Consider the following 17,924-nt stretch of genomic DNA (forward strand, 5'->3'; position numbering starts at 1 on the left):
GAAAATACACATGATGTGTCTTTACAATGGAATGAAAAATTAGCAGAATTTTATTGCTGATTTTCTCCTCTGCTCTCTCCTAGACAAAACCCACCCTTAAATCACTTCTCTCATCTGATTAGTATCAGCTGGCCTGACAAAACAAACTTTCTAGATCACTGACAGAAGTGAGCATATTCACTATAGGTTTTGTTAAAATATTTAAGAAAAAGAACCCTTTATCTTGTCAGTTTGATGGAAGGTATCAGAAGAATTTGAGCCTGAAAGTGGGATATAAGAGGGGGATGTGGATTATAAAACACAAAACAATATAAAAGACTTAGCAGGATGGAGAAAGTAAATGTGACGGGCCCAATCCTCTGTTGCCCTCTGGCTTTGAAGGCACTCTTGGTTGTGCAGAAGTGCCTCAACAGAGTACCAAGAGGACAGGCTCTGCTGAGCAAAGAGGACTGGGGTAAGTGTTTATAGGGGTGGAGCAGAGGAAGGCATGGGTCTTTCAGCCTCATGGTAGAGATAGAAGGATCTGCTTCTTCCATGGACCTCTGACATTTGTTTAGTACAGCATCCATGCAGTCTTTCTGATGGGGAGCTTCCAGCTCTTGGTTTCTCCCACCTTCTCTAGCAAGATGAAGAGGGAAGGAACACAATGATTCTGAAAGTAGGTGCTGTGAGAGTAGGCACTCCCTTGTTCTTGCGTTGTGCTGGCAGGGACTAAAGACACTGAAGATGGAGCCAGTGTATGGGCCATCAACTTGAGACTTCTTTCGCTATGTTTGGGACCAATCTAGCAAATGGGTTTTGTCAGCAATTGGCACATACAGTACACCTGGTAGAGAAGATATCAGTCTGGGTAGAGTGGGCTAGAGAGCCAGAGTGACCTTCAGATGCCTGATTTCTGACTGCTGAGAGGACCCCCTGAATAAGCCAGAGATGTGGGGTTAGCTCAGGCTTTCTCTGTTGGCCAGGCTGGGCCTGAGTTCTGTAATAGCTCTGTCCCATGACTTTTGTGAATGTCTGCATGCGTACCTACATGGAGAGGGCCACAGTCTCGCAGTGGCACAATTAACTACTTTTAGTGTTCACTGAGTCTGTCCACATCACTGGCTGTGTGAAGAGCAAGTGCTGCCTTCATCTCGTCCAAGGACATAGGAGACATTTGAGTTTGTGGAAATACAAGATCATAAAGCCATCAGTGTAAAACAGGACATTTTAATTTTGTGAAATGCAACTATATAGGCAGAGACCAAATTATGTTCCATTTATTCTCTCAACACATAAGTCACAGTACTTTAAAATAGTTCTAGGTGACATAAAATTGTCACCTAGTGAAATATTGATACAACTGTACATTCTGTTTCAAGATTCCGACATCAACAGGTTGGGGGGGTTGGGGTTTGATGGTTCTTTTGTAGTGTATGCAGATTTAAGTGGACTTTTGATTTGTTACCTAAGACTTATTCCAAGTGAAGAGGATTTGGTGGCAGTATGTCTTTGAACTTAGTTGCTTTTCAGAGATTTATTTTTAATCTCTCAAGTCCTCTGAGGAGAAGGTGCCAAACAGTACAGCCCAGGCTCTTTCACATGTTCTGGAAAGACAGTAAAAAGCTTCCCCTGAAGATCATTTGCAGTTAGATCCTGTCCCCCAGATGAATTCCTCTTGTACAGAAGGTAGGAGATTTACCACATTTGGCAGACAATGGTATTTCCATTAACAGCTCAAAATAAGCAGTTATCTGATAACACTGATAAATTACTACCTTCAGGGAAGAGAGTGTATTATTTAAAAGGCATTACCTGAGCTGAATTATAAGGTGGGTAAGAACTCTCATCCTGAATTGAACAGAAGGGCACACTGGATCTCAAGTTTGCTGTATGGGATTTATACTGCAAAGGATTCATCTTCACTGTAGTGTTACAATAATCACCAGACTGTTTCCATGCTTCTTGTAAACTGTTTTAAGGGCTATTCACAGGAAGGATAAAAGAATGCACATTCACTTTTATCATGTTTTTATCACTTGTTTATTGCTTTATATATTTAGCATTATGATCTGTTTAAAAGCTCAGTAAAGAAGATGTTGCAAGAAAAACTGGAAACAGAACTGCCTTTTTGTAATTGCTCAAAGCAATCAATGTAACAATCCCAGGTTAAGTTTTGCTTTGACACAATGTCAGCAGAGGGTCACATCTGAGTCCAAATACAGGTTTGGAACTTCCACAAAATTAGATTTGAAATTTGCTTTTCATCACACCTCACTATTTGCATTGGAGCTATACTAACAAGAGACCATGGCTAATAGTGAGGCAGAATGGACCACTGGTCTGAGTCCATGTGGCAGTTGCTAATTCTCAGCATGAAGAGCCCTGACATTTGAAATTAATCTGAAATTTGTCCTCTCATGCTGATAGCATATATTGACCAAACCCAAAATTCTAGACTGGTGAACTTCAGGTGTGCATCTCAACCATGTGATGAGACAAACAGGTTTGGACCACTCTCATATTTGTGGCATGTTCTAAATATATATATTTTCAATGGGATCAAACCTTGGCAACCATTTGTAACAATCTATATGAAAATGGGATTCAAAGTGTTTTCATTATTTGTATGCTTACAGAAGCAGTTACTTTAATAAAATAAAAGGCTCTATACTGCTTCTGCTTTCACATTTTTGACCCAGCAGGTTAGTAACACATTCTAGGGGAAGTTGAGGTTATTTAATTTGAGTGGCATATTACATAATTTTCTGTCTCCAAAGTTGCTGGGGATAGTGTCTAAAAATGGGCTCTGGCAGAACATCAGACACTCTTTCTCCCACTCTCATGCCTCACTTGTATTTTGGGCTATTTTCCTGGCTTTGCTAAACAATTATTCACTCAGTTGATAAAGTTCATTTAAGAACTCAGCAGAATATTCATCTTCTCAGATGCACAAAGTTTTGCTTATCTTCTGTGACTAAATATCTTGAAGTATTATCAGCCAGAGTGGGATGATGGTCCTTGTAGTCTATGAAAAAAAACCAAAAACAGATCTGACATCTAAAATTCCTCAAGGAATTCAAATAGTTAACAAGGTTTCTTTTTGTATTTCACCCTACAGAGAGTTTTGCTATCAGCAGAGACAAACATAATTCTTATGCAGTACTAGTCCCTGCCTCTAAGTAGGCTTACACATACAATTAGATTTCAGTGAAGCAACTTGTGTATAAATGTAAGCAAGAACTTGCTACAGGAGTGGAACTATTCTGAATAAGATGCACAGTACCCCTGGGATCTTTGGATGAAAGGTGTTATTATCTGTATCACTCATATCAGATACATTGCTTTTACATGAATGCCATGGTTGTACTCAATTCTTTTTCTAGTATTTTTGGGGGGAAAAGATACAAACCCCGGATGACCTGAAAAGAGGATCAACCTCAAAGGAACTTCATGTGGACTCTTCCCCAGGACAGCTGGCTGACAGGTATTTCATGGAGTTAAAGTTCAGAGATTCTTTCGTGTGTCAGGCTACAGTTTCCACATAGATCAGATGTCTTTGACATTTGTATTTACACATACCACTTAAAAGTTCTCCTTGCTGACTGCTGCAGAGCTTGGAATTAGCTGACTAGCTAAAAATCACACAACTTGATTTTTCTTTTGTGCTGCCCACTACCGCCAGTTTTTATGACATTCTGGTGGAACTGTCCGAATATTAGTAAGTAGTGATTGATTTGTGGCCAGAGTAGGAACACTGTGAAGTGGATAGGCTTGAACAACATAGTCTAAATAAAAAACACATCTACTGCTTTCCCTGGGAAGCAGCGCAAAAACAATTTCTTTTCTCCCCCTGCTTACAGACAGAAAGGAGAACTGCTTGCAGCTATGTTCTCATGGGAACATACAAACTCCTTATTCTTCTCAGAGCCCAAGGCTGAGTCCTGAACTGGGATAACTCATTTGCCTCAACCTGTGATCCCCATTATATTCTATGTGCTGAACATCACAAGCTTAAGCTTCTTAACATTCTATGAAAAGCATCACAGCATTCCATCATTTCATGGTAGTTGTATTAGAAATGTGCTGTTTCTTCAGACAAGGGCTGAAGAATTGCACCTTTTGCATTTGATTTCACCTGAATCAAGATTTCACTGAAGTCAGTCTATGCATTTTCCCTGCACACTAACTGAAATCCTCACTACATAAATGATGTAAGGTATGTCTTTCCTCTGGAGCACATGTTGCGTTTTGCACGGATTTCTCTGATTTCTTCCTCATGCGTACTAAGATACCTCCTAGTTGACTTCATACTAGATATTTTTATACAGTGCTAAAGAGAAGTGTCACTTAGCATGAAGTAGAAAGAGCAGGGCTGGGTGCCACCAACTTGTAGGTGTGGAAGAACTCAGCTAGAGCCTGAGTATCTCTCTAAGCTAGTGGTCTATGTTCTCCCATAGTCCAGGGATAAAAGTAGCTATTTCTATAGCATAACCCATCTGTGCTTGTTCAATTTCTACCTTAGGAAGAGATAAATATAGAAATTTGTATTTCTTCCCTCGACTGACAAGGGAGTTTAGCCAAAGGGTTCTTTTACAGATATTTGTTTTGTAGACCTGTAATTTAGATAGATAAATCCCAACTCATGTGTGCTAAGCAAGAATAAAGCCCCTTCCATCAATCAATGTCAGCTTTGAAAATGTTCTTATTTTTTTTTCCCCCTTCTTGAATTCATGCTAGAGTATCATGATGTCTCAGTATTGGGCTCTAGTGCAAGCAGGATAAGCAGTAAACCATCTCTCAACACTACAAAGTTGAACAATTTTATGGATAGAGTATCTGTGTAATTGTATTGAAAACAGTTATTACTATACATGTTAGTGACCTAGTTTTTCTTAATTTACCCTCTAGTCTAACTGCATATATAAAACCAAAACACTATATGCTAGGACATTTACCTAGCACGATCATTAAATGATTTTAGTATGGGATGTGTGATTTGGATGCTATGAACTTGTCATACATCTCAATAAGACAATAAACTATCTTTTGAATCTAAGCTGGGGGGGGGGGGGGGGTGGGCATATGTATTTTTGTAGTGCCATAAGCTCTGTTTGTAAAACTGTGTTGGGAGAGTTTTCACTGCAATGAGATTTTTAAAAATGTTCTGAAGTAAAAGGCAACTTCCTGCCCCCATACATTGTATTCAAGGGTCAAAAGGGAACTCCAAGAGCAGCAGTCTGCCTTTGTGCTGCATTGCAATTGATTCACATCCTCATTAGAGGAAAAAGTGATCCACTCGAAGTACGATGTCAGCTTAGCAACTTTCCTCCCTCCTGCATACTCTCCTTTGAACAGAGAAGGGGTTTTATTATATTGTCAAAGTCCCTTAGGATCATAGAGTTAAGGGAAACTTCATGCAAGTTTAAAACCTATTTGAGTCTTTTCTTACTGCTGATACACAAGGCAGGTTTCTTCAATTATTTAACCTCCACTTTCTAGCAGCAATGACTGGCTTCAGTTTTTCTTCAGCTGTTTGGTGTTGACACCTCACCAAATCCTTGGTATTGCAGGGTTGTTTCTGTGGGTTGTTTTGTTTTTCTGAGGATAGCAGGCAGTTTGAAAAAACAACACATCCTTCCATCTCCCACACTGGCTGAATAAAACCAGATCTATAAAGACATTCAACTCTGGCACCTAATGTCATGCCAGGACCAGATACACGCTGCATACCTGGTAAACCAACAGTGACAATAGGGTGAAGAGGACAGGTCTCAAGAAATTAAGGTTCTTTTAATGTTCTTGTTGCAAAATATCACAGCATAGTAGGGACCACTAAAGAGACATACTCATTTTTATCAGGAAAGTGAAAACTGAGGTCATTGCAGTCACACGATTCCTACTGAGGGTTTAATAATGACTCCCTTTATATTGAATCTTGCTATGAATAAGCAGACGGTGGTGATTTGGGGTCCAGACTGTTGAGTTTATATGCAAAATGTGATGCCAAAAGCAGACTAGTTCTCCTGGTTCCAGGAGGCTCCAATCCAGCCTTTCCTGGGCTTTCACTGCTGGGCTTTTGTAGGGACACTTCAACAAAAGTCACATATAAATGCTCTTCGCAGGAGTGATTCACAGCAGTTTGTGGCACTTTCTGGCCCCTGCCGCTTTGGAGTCACTCAGGCAAAGGACTACAGCTCCTGTGCCATAGGCAAGGTGTCATTGTCAGCATTCATGGAGCTGAAGCTCTCTGTATTTGTAGTAGAAGTTGCGTTACATTTGCCTGTTATGAGGAGCTCTTCCAGCTCGTTCCTCTTTCAGGATTTCTACTGTACCAGCCCAACCTACCTGTTATGTCAGTGCTGCTCTGGTATCTTCTTAGAGTCATAATGCTAACTAAACTGCAATGTGTTCAGTTTAGGTACAGTAAAGACCATCAAGAGGGTCACTTTGTAAACTGAATCCAGAAATGCACTGACTCTAGTTTAATTTCTAGCCTCATGTACAGCCTGCATGAACTTGTCTGTAGGAGGTGCAGCCCTGTATTTGGTAAACACTGAGTGCTAAGCAGGAGCAAGCTCATGACTGATCAGTTGCCCTGGGAGGACAAACTGACTCCCCAGGAAGGATGAGATGGACGAAGGCAACCACCTGACTGGGACAGGACAACTGTGTCCCAATGTCCCTCTGTAGTCCATGGCTAAATCCCACATGTGGAACAAAGCTGCTTGTAGAGGAAAATAGTGGATAAAAATACTTTGCCTGCTGAAAAAGTCCTGCCAAGCATGAGCCTTGTGATCTCTTGAGAAGGGACAGTGTTCCCTACAGTTGCTGTTTTCATTTGGATAGTTAAACTCCAAATGAAAGTAAACTGTTGGAGTGGAGCAGAAAATATGGAGTTGTCCAGGTAAATATTGGCATGTAGTAAATGCAAGACAACTTCTGTTTCCTTCTCTGGGAACAGTTCACAAATTTCATCTGCAGGCTTTGCCTTACCCACAGCTTAAATGCAGCTGTCTCAGGGGAAATATGGAGGTTATTTAATAGCACCCAGCAATGACACAAAACAGCTTAGGGTAGGAAGAGAACAGCAGCACCATATTAAATTAAAACTGCACAAAGCAAATTTTAGGGAGACAATGCAATTACCCAACTTGGACTGAGGCCAAAGCACTGACGCTAACACTTTCATTTTATGGGTTTGGGGTTGGTTTTAATGCTGCAAGAGCCATCCAAAGCACAGATACAAGACCTTGCTTTCAGCCTCTCTTCTAGAAGACAGCACCTCAAGTAGCGCACTGCCCATGATCAGTATGATTTTATTGACACAGTATCCACTAAGACAGAAAAATGCCACCTACTGAAGAATATTCATAATTAATGCTAAAAACTTGTACTGCTTTCATTGTGAAACAAAGTTCTCATAGCAGTTTCCCCAGGAAAAAGAAAGAAAAAAAAAAAAAAGAAAAAAGTAGTAGTTTGCAATTCACCTCCAAAGAAATTTGCAAAGGTCAACCACTAGAGCCAGCTAAATGCATTATTTAGTGACTTGACCATTTTGTTAATGAATATTTCATTGAGCTTGTTTTTACAATCAGCTATTTCTGTTCATGCTAAAAGGAAGTATCACTAAATCCTTTTTTTTTTTTTCCCTGTGGTAGACAATGAGAAAGCAGCAGACAAAAGGAGCAGATATATCCAGTTGTCCTTGATTTTCAGCACCTTTGGGTTAGGTTGCTAACTCCCACTCTTAAATGAGTTTCTCTGTGTTTGTTACTCCAGAACTCTAACAGAAATCAGGACCCTTGTAACTGTCCAAATAAAAATCAGTAGCTTTCCTGCACAATTACTCTATAGTACACCATAAAATCTTGAAGATACAGCAACAAGTACTTAAAAGGTTGCTTAGGTATGTTTAGTAGTCATGAGGTGTTGAGTGACAGGTTGGACTTGATGATCTCTGAGGTCTTTTCCAACCTTATTGATTCAATGATTCTATGACAAATGGGTAAAGAGAGAAAGTGAGGTGAAGGCAGTAGAAGAGCATGACTTTTGCATCTCCTGTACAAACTAGATGCAGCCTGGAAATGACTGATACTTTTTTTTATGGTTATGATTTTAGCCACAGAAGCAGATTCAACCTGGATGTAGTCTTTTGAGAAGGGATAACTTTCTAAAGGAAAATCCTGAGATTTCACCTCCGAAGTGCCATAGTTGATGCAGAAATCATTAGATACCTTTGGGGCTGTGTTGTGTCCTTCTGGGCTAAATTTCAGTAAGTCTGTGTAAGACAGTTACTCAAACATACTTTTGACCTTAACCTAGTCTATTGTGGTGTTTTGCTGAAAGAGTAGATCAAGATTTATTTATATAACAGATGCAGAAGATACAGATAGCTTATGCAGAAGTCTCATGTTGGCATTTACTTCATGTTTTAAACTATGGGCACTATATATATCAAACTTTTGCTTATTTTTTCTCAATAATATGTGTCTCAACTTTCCTAGACACATGCTAAATGACTTGTAAGATCCAAATTGCAGAGCAGTGCTTGCCTTTTATGAATAGATACTATTAGGCACTTGTAAAATCATTTAGTTGTAAGTCTTCGTGGGCAGCAGCTACTACTACTTGTCTATACAATATGCTCTTCAGAGCCTGGGCAGTCACCAATATAATTATACAGATATCTGTAGTAAAGCGGAACATTTTAGATTAACAAATTACAAAGCAGCATTATTATGTGAGGTTCTATTTGCTCCACAGTTATGACTGAGACTTCCTCTCTATCATAAACCAAGTAAACATAGACTTCTTCGTATTATCAGAAAAGCTCTTTCCACTTCAAGTTACATGTAAGTGGTCTCTGAGTAGCTAAAAGTTTTTTGGCCAAATTTTAATGATTTCTGGCAAAGTGCTATTCTAGCGATAGGATGCAAAAATCATCTACGTTTTTAAACGGTCTTCCAATGTTTTTGCCTTATATCATGATCTAAAATTGAGTTCTAAAAGCTTCTTAAAGAAGACTTAAATATGTTTATTTTGGGACAACTCTGAAGGAAGATGAGGCCATTAAATGATTCTGAGTGCTCAGCAGTCTTACTGCCATAGAAAGGCTGCCATTCCCGCTTGTCCTTTGGGGAATGCTAAGAAAGATCTAAATAATGACTACACTTGAAAATACACCAAAGAGATTTTCCAGACTTCTTTTTCTGACAGGCTAGGATGCCATTTTTTCCTCATCACTCCTCACACTGAGGCAAAACTTCTACCTCCAGCAGACTAGAAGAAGAGTAAAAAGTTGTATGACTCAGGACCAGAGAACAAGGGTCTATCTTTTCCCTGCGCCTTATCTTATTTGCAGAAGTCTATAGAGAGCTGAAAGAACTTCAGAATACAAGAAATATAACCAGCATATACCTTCAATGTCTGAAGAGAAATTTATGTAATTAAAAGCATTTTTTTTCGCACACAATTTGCACGGATCATGAGTAAGCAGACACCATGAAGAACTGTTCTTCGCACAACCAGTGCAAGTTTTCAGTATTTATGACTTATCATGGATGAAGGGGCTATCTCTCTGCAAGACAATGACTTCTCAGCTTTTATTAGCTCTCATTTTGGTAAGTGCTGAGTACTTTTTGCAGTCCTTACCTGTGGTATCTCCATGAAAAGAAACATAAACTTTTAATCAATCTTGTGCTACGCACAGGCAGTCTTTCTTTATTAGTAACTAGAAAATGCCAGAATGCCTTTCTCTTGATCATGTAGTAATTTTACTAATTCCAGCCTTCTCAGTGATCTTTTAATTAAGATCCCATATGCCACCAATTATGCAAACATCATTAAATGAGCAAATACATCTACATTTGTAACTCTCCTTGGCCAATAGCATGCAATTGCAGCACACATATAAGAAAAATAATCTGAGCTTGTAGCATCACCATCAGTAATTCAGACAGGCATGTGCAAAGTGACTCACAAGCCACTTTTCTGATTTTGCTGTTTGGAGACTGGAAGTGCAGAGCGGGGTTTTGTGACAGCCAAGGCAAAAAGGAAGCACTGGGTCATAGCTCAGTGAGGATAACAGCTGGTTTGTCATTCATAGTCAAGATACATCCCAGTCCTCCACAGAGCATCAACTATGGAGCTACTCTGCCATGCCTAAAGAGTAGATACTAGGTAGTATCCAGACCAGTATTTTTTCAGTCTGTTCTAAGAGTGCTAGAGCAAGATAACAGTACTGACTTCAGCTCAACATGCTGTAATGAAGTGGAGAATTAGAGCCAGTTCCTATCTCATGGAAATTGTATAAGCTGTGTCATATACTTCAGCAATCACCACAAGAAGAAATCCCTCCTAGTCTACTTTCTCATGTTTTGTTTCTTTTATAATCAGCAAAAATGTAAAGAGCTTCAACCATCTTATTGCCAAAAACAAATGATTCTAAAGAAAACATTAATTTACTGCTTACTCTGGATGCTATTCCCAAGAGCTGTGTAATCATTAAGTGAGCTTTAATTTAACAAGTGTGCTGGTTTTAGCACATTTCTACTTATATAGTATTAAATTAACTACAACATTTTATAGCCATTCTACATCATTTAGTGATGAGGGAGACTTCCCATAAATATCTTTAAAACTAAACAAAGGTGTTTTCACAGCAGTTGGTCATCACTCTTTCTCATTTATGGTCACAGGTAAACAATAGCCATTTCAAAGAAAAGAAGATTATTTTTCATGCTGAGCTCAAAATTCCAGTTCATTCACTTTCTGGTTACTGGGAAGAAAACTACAACACCTGAAGTATGTTTCACCCGGACACTTTCAGTAGCTGAGCAAAGAATAGACTAGACTAGACTAGACCAGACCAGACCAGACCTTCGAGATCATCGAGTCCAACCTATCACCCAACACTATCTAGTCAACTAAACCATGGCACCAAGCAACCCATCCAGTCTCTTCTAAACACCACAACCTCCCTGGGCTAATAGGGATTGGAATAATTCAGTGGCCTAAGTGCATCTGCTGGACCAACAGGGCATCGATGCATATTTGCCTCAGTGTCTGGGTTTCATGCATTTATATCCCTGGTTTTGCTTTGGTACTAATCAGCAGCTGGGTTCTGTAGGACTACAATGCTAAGGGCCAAATCCCAGAAATACAGTAATCAAACCCAGAGCCTGGTATTTAGAGCAGCTCTCACTTTTTTTATCTGCAGCCTGCTGTGTTTTTATGTTAACCTAGGGTCTCTATGCTTGTGCTTAAAAGGGAGAAACTCCCTGCTGCCTATTTAGATAGGGAATGACCATGATTAATTAAAATAGCTACTAAAGTAATTTCATGAGAACCATGATGATATTTAACTGGAATATTGTTTTATCCAGGGCTTTACCCTGATCCTTTAAGATTGTGCACCTCAAAGGAAAAAAAAATAAATCTGGCACGTAGATTGATGCTAGGCTGATGTTGGTTTGCTGCCAAAGAGGAATATCACAGAGGCAACAGCTGAGGAATCTCAGCCGTTGCACCTTGGTGCTAGTCTTACAAGAAATTGCTTTAAAGGTGAAACAGAATCTCTCTGATAATTGTATCCTTAAAATTAGAGAGATCCCACCCCAGGTTAAGTTAAATCAGAGCTTTCTCATACAGGCATGTGACCCTTCAGAATGAAAGTCATGCCATCAGCTTGCTTCACATTTAACAGCCTGAAGCCAAGTTCTACAGAATGGAAGTGTAGTCTGGCCTCACCCTCTTGTATCCCACAGCACATCACAGGCCTCTTCATACAGCCTAGCCTTCCTCTGAAGTCTTCTGTATTGTTGGTTTGGGGTTTTGGGGGACAAAAATAACCATGACATGAAAATAACTGTTATTCTTCTGCCCTCAGCAAAAAGATCTGATGCTTGCATATTCATATATTTAAATTTGCATTTGAAAACTGTTTAAACATAATGGCCCCTTGTCAGTGTTCCCACTCAAAAGTGTTCTGATTCTTTTGCATCTCTTTCTCTCCCAGTTCATGTGGTTTTGGTCTCCACCAGAAACCAGCGGACACCTAGCTAAGAGGCTAGTGGAATTTGAATTGCATAGGGATGTTAAATTAATTATGCATAAACTGGAATTCCCAGAATTTCCACATGTTCTTTTAAATATACAGAATGATGCCATTAACTAGGTAACAATCCTTGATTTCTCTCAGTAGTTTCAACTGAACTGTGAGATAGAATTGCTTCTCTGGAAGCAAACTGCTTACTTGAGCTTGGCAGAAGGAAATACATTTATCCAGTGAGGCAGCTGCAGGAGCAGGACAGAACAGGAATTTGACCTGTGTCCTCTCTACTTGACTATTAATTTATGACAGTCCATGTTATTTTGATCTGTATTATTTCAGCTCTTATGCTGCTCTGAAAACAGAAAGATTTCTAGAGCATCTTATTTTTTTCAAATCTAAACATTAATTTCTAAGTAGTATCCCTTAGAGTCTGTTGAGAAAAACAGAGGCAAGTGAGTCTAATACAAGTTACTTTATTGCTGCATGTCCATAACCTAATCTTGTTCTCAGTTCAGGTGCCATACCTCATTATCATCTTGCCCCAGTATATTAAGTTGTGACTGGACACTCAAGTGTAGAGACCTCAAGGAAACTGGTCCACAGAGGACTACAGGTATTATGTTTATTTGGCTGTACTTTAAGTTTAAAAAGGCAAGTTCTTTAAGACAGGACAACGCCCACATTATGGGCAAACTTTCAATAGTAGTGATGCTTGCTTTACAGTATTTTGAGAACATATGTTTCCCCATCAGTCTTTTCATTGATAGCCAGATGTCAGGGAATGCTGGAGGCAGATAGCCAAGAGTAATTACAGGGATCCTAGTGATCGCCTGTGTTATGACTCTGATTGTAAAAATATTTGAAATTTTCATCAGATATGTAATATTGAAAGCATGCCAGATAAATTATGAAAGAAAAATAGAAAGGAAAGTGGCTGGGATGTTTAACACCTTAACTAAAAGGAGGAAAAATAAGTGCATCAAAGCCTAAGTAGCAAATACATTTGCTGTTTTTTCATCAAATATTAACTGGATCCTGAGGGGTTTTCATTATCCAGATGAAAATATTTGGCTTATTTATCAGAGTATCACTTACATTGAAATGATAGTCTTGTATGCAATCATCATGGAATGGTATACATCTGAGATATCAGAACTGGTGAAATGATTGAAACCTTACATTTGGCTGTGTTCCTAGAAACCCCCGTGGCATATGTTCAATTCTTCACACTGTGTTTCTGCAGCACCTCATTGAGAACAGGGCCTTTGACTGTAAGCGCATTTTGCCAGGGTCTTTGATTCCTTGTCTGCACCATGTGGCTGCTATCAGATTAGAAATAAAAAAAAATAAAATTGCTTTATGAACTGTTATTATAACTCAGTTCTGCTATTAGCTAGGTCTAAGTGTTTTCATATATTCCACACCCCTGTTGCCCTGTGAGATTTTTAACTGTTGTTTTCTTGTACATTAATAATTTCCTTGTGTAATTGTTCCCAAGAGAATGAGCTGAAAGAATTATGAATTAATTTACATCTTTTAATATACTAATAAACTTCCCAAGAAGAAAATTTCACTCCAGCCAGGTGGAAACCAATCACTTGAAATCAAAGCTTACTGAATTCAAAGAGGTTTGGTGTTTTGTTTTGGTTTTTTTCAAGAAGTTGCTGAAGAACACTGCCCTGCATGTTAAAAGTGATTATAAAGCACAAATAGCAATGTTTTAGAGAAGCCCTGGGTCATTTTTTGCTGTCTTTTCTTTTTGAGTTCACAGGCATTTGGGAAAATGAGTATTTGTTACATTTAAACAAAATGAATAGTAATTTCTTGCAGGTTGAGAGGTCTCATGCTGTAAATAGTAGATTCCCCTTCTCACTGAAAAATATTTTAGACTGTTCTAGGTAATTTTTTTTAATCATCTGATACAGATAAATGCTATAGCCTCTAAAACATGGAGCAAGAAAAAGAAATGTCCTCCTGGGTACAATTTATTCAAATAGAATCTTCAGTGAACAAAATGTTCTCTCTTATGTATTCATTTATAACCGTACAGTGTCAGGTCCTTGCTCACCAAAGCACTCATCTTTGTATTTCTCTGAGCACTTGAGTAACCAAAGCACTACTCCTGAGTAACTAAAGCAACAGTTCTGAGCATGTGCTTTACGTTAAATATATTAGAGCGCTCTTCTAAGTAGTATCACAGTTACTCACATGCCTAAGTGATTTACTGAACTGGGGATCTGACATTCAAGTTTATGTATTTTAAGCTTGGATAAATTCAAGAATAAAAATGAATCCTCAAGCTCTCATTTTCCAAATGAGATGTAAAATACATAGAATGGAAAACATAGGACTTGATGCCATACTTCTGATTTTTGAAGTTTATTTTAGTAGCTGATAAAGTTTAGCATTAACATTTAGCAGGCCTGTTTGTTTAAATAGCTACAGACTGTCTAGGCCAGAACAAATCCCACAGTATGTATTGAAATAAAATGCTCTTTAGTCTCAGAATCCCTATTTAATGTCTGAAAAAAAGAAAGCAGAATTCTTACCAAGAACATAAAAGGAGGGACTGCAACTGCCTTTACCCAAGAGTTGGTTACATTTTGCAGCAGATATGAGAGAGGGAACAGACAGGGGGAAAGGTCAGGTGGGAATCAGTCTCTTCTCTCAGGCAACCGGTGACAGAACAAGAGGACACAGTCTCAAGCTGCACCAAGGGAAGTTTAGGCTGGACGTTAGGAAGAAATTCTTCACAGAAAGAGTAATTGGCCATTGGAATGGGCTGCCTGGGCAGGTGGCGGAGTCACTATTCCTGAAAGTGTTTTTAAAAAGACTGGATGAGGCACTCAGTGCTATGGTTTAATTGGTTAGATGGTTTTGAGTGATAGGCTGGACTTAATGATCTCAAAGGTCTTTTCCAACCTAGGTAATTCTGTGATTCTGTGACAGATGAAGGTCGGGGAGAAAGCAAGGATAAAACAGCGCAGGCTTGGAAGCAAAGCAAAAAGTGTTAGAACTGTGGCCAAGAGGAAGCTGGGAGAGTACCAGAAGGAGCAAGGTCAAGATGCTTACAACCAAGGGATGTTTGTCATCTCTGGAAACCTCTCAGATGGAAAGACGGGATTTAGCAGAGATGAGGACTGTCAACAGGCTGTGCTCCTTTTTCTCCACCTTCTTGGTAAGAATGGTGCATACATTACACAGCTGAACTGCTGCTGCATTTCTGGTTTATATGAGTGCTACTGCAAAGAACTGCACCTCCTGATTTTGTCAGATGTCACTTGGGATTTATTAACTTGAGCTCAATCATTTGCAGTTAGTGCATTTATCACCAGCAATCCTGAATCTGCTCTGACACTTTAATAAATTAAACCTATTAATTATTTTAACTTCCTGAACCTGTATCAGTGCAAGGCCTTATTGGGGCACTGGAAAAGAGGCAAATGTTAATTGTCAAACAGTTCCAGTAAGAGTCTTGGGGCTCTCAGGCAGGCAGATGTCAGGACCTTACCCAGAATGCAACACATGGTAATTTTCTGTTTAATGGCATTTTTTTTCTTGCCATTATTTGAGAAAGGTATCAGTACTGTCTCCCTAAGTTCCCTCCACACTGCACTGTTTTATGATATCTAATCTAAAATAAGAACATGATGCTTAATGAATATGTATTTGTCACATCAATAGCAGGAACAGATTAAAACCAAAAGCCCCCTGTAATCTGCTGGGAGAGATATCTGGAGTGCCAGAGCCAGCACAGCCAGAATGCCTTCAAAATATTTTTTCCCCAGCTCTAATTTGAAAAACTTCAATGGCAAAGTTTACCCTCAGGAGAAATGGCGCTAACCATAGAATTATCTATTTTCTGAAAATGAACACAGGTATGATTCTATGTGAACAATTGATGGAGAAGATTATTTCTGCAGAAGGATGGCAAATATGCAGAGTTAAAATCTTAAGCTTCCAAACTGGCACTGACCCTGTTTATTAACCTATGGGCTTGTGGTGAATCTCGCACCTTCCCAGGGTTGCACTGAGATAAATGCAAGAATTTTTTACTGTCCCATTTCAGGTGGCTGGCGAGGCAGAGCATGTGGCTGAAAATGTGTCACTTGGTATCTACTGGCAGATGATTGCATTCCTCACAATCCTTGCTTTCATGTCAAGACAACAAAATCCCTTAAGAAGCCAATTATCTGTAAGAACAGACTGACTTTATTGTTTGGAAATATATGATGTTTCTCATCACCAAGGCTGAGGAAGAAAGCATGAACTACTCTCTTTGGGAGTCAGGCAGTCAGATCAGTTTTCCCCCTTAGGTATGGTAGCTGGAGAATGCCCTCCCTTATGCCTGGCAGAAGCCATTTAGGGGGATTTTCAATCTTGGGAACTGGCAAGGCTGGGAAGCAGGCAAAGGCCTGCCCCCCAAGCTGGCTCCTGCCCAGTAGAGAAGCAAGGCTTGGAGCCTCTCCTGCTGCCTGCCATGAGAATTTCACACATCCCTTTGGGCTACTGAAGTCCTTCACAAAGGTGTTTTCTGATCTTGCAACATTTCTTATCAGATACTAACCCTTTAACATCAAACTATACTTACTCCTGCCTAGACAACTGTAAGATTTCCAGAAAATGTAAACCATGTTGTAGGTGAAAACATGTCCAATTGAAATTAAAAACACAGGAAAGTTTTGTGTCAGTTTAAGTTTTCCTATAATTTTGATTTGTGTGGAATTTCTGTTTCCAAAACCCAGCACCTTTGTGTTTTTTCTTTTGGGGTACTTTTGTTTCTTTGGAAATATTGTTGGTTTTTCCACCTAGAGAAAGTGTTTGCTGGTTTCCAAACCAGTATGTATCAGCCCTGAATATACAGAATTGCTTCAGATCCTTCAGGAGTTCTCATTATGTTAATACTTAATAGACACATAGAATACCTGAGATAGGCAGAGACCTCTGGAGATTATTTAGGCCATTTCCCCTGCATAAGCTTTTGAAAATTTCCACAGATGAAAACTCCACAGTGCTCTAAGTAACATGCTCTATTGTTTATAGTAAAACAAGAAAATATAATTTTTACATTTATCATGTTTAAACAAAATGTCTGGTATGTCAGTTTGTGTCCAGCCATCTGTCCTGTAACTGGAAATCACTGAAAAGAGTCTCATTCTCCTTTACTCCCTGCCATCAGGTATTTATACACTTTTAAAATCCCCTAAGCCCTCTTTTTTCCAGATTTAACAAGTCACACCTCTTGTGGCCTGTCTTCATATGCGTGATGCTCCAGTCAGTTAATCACCTCATTGGCCTCTGGTTGAAGTCTCTCCAGTATGCCCATATCTTTCTTTTACTGAGGAGCCCAAACTGGACACAGTACTCCAGGTGGGGCCTCACTAGCGCCAAACAGGGGGAAAGGACCACCTTTCCTTGACTTGGTAGCAAAACTGTCTAGCACAGCCCATGATACTCCTGGCTGCTTCTGCTGTAAAAGTACATTAGAACTTCTTGTTCAACCTGTGTCCACCAGGACTCCCAGGGTCTTTTCTGCCAATCTACTTTCCAAGGGGGTGGCCCTAGCCTGCACTGGTGGATAGGGCTGTTTCTCCCCAGGTGCAAGCCTTTGCATTCCCTTTTGTTGAATTGTTTTGACATTCCCATTTGCCCAATTCTCCAGCCAACAGACATCCCACTGGGTGGCAGCACAACCATCTGGTGTGTCAACCACCACTCCCAGCTTTGTGTTCTCTACAAACCTGAGGGTGCACTCTGTCCTATCATCCAGGTCATTAAATGAAGGTGCAAAGAGCACTGAACTCAGATTCAGGTGTTGGATGCACAGTGCATTTGAACATAATCCCATGAACAATGCATCAGAGTTAAAAAGGAAATTGTTAAATGGGTA

The 17,924-nt window shown here is 39.5% G+C and overlaps 1 long non-coding RNA gene across 1 annotated transcript; it reads left to right on the forward strand.

Moving 5' to 3' along the window:
- The first annotated feature begins 3,370 nt into the window (after positions 1-3,370).
- On the forward strand, positions 3,371-16,646 carry LOC137441617 (uncharacterized). The gene is made up of 4 exons (XR_010987451.1): positions 3,371-3,466; positions 12,550-12,647; positions 14,984-15,212; positions 16,104-16,646. It is a non-coding gene; the product is annotated as an uncharacterized lncRNA (long non-coding RNA).
- The last annotated feature ends 1,278 nt before the right edge of the window (positions 16,647-17,924 follow it).

Source organism: Melanerpes formicivorus, unplaced genomic scaffold (genome assembly GCF_026170545.1).
Source record: "Melanerpes formicivorus ecotype bairdi unplaced genomic scaffold, bMelFor1.0.p_v2 SCAF_6, whole genome shotgun sequence".
NCBI lineage: Eukaryota > Metazoa > Chordata > Aves > Piciformes > Picidae > Melanerpes > Melanerpes formicivorus.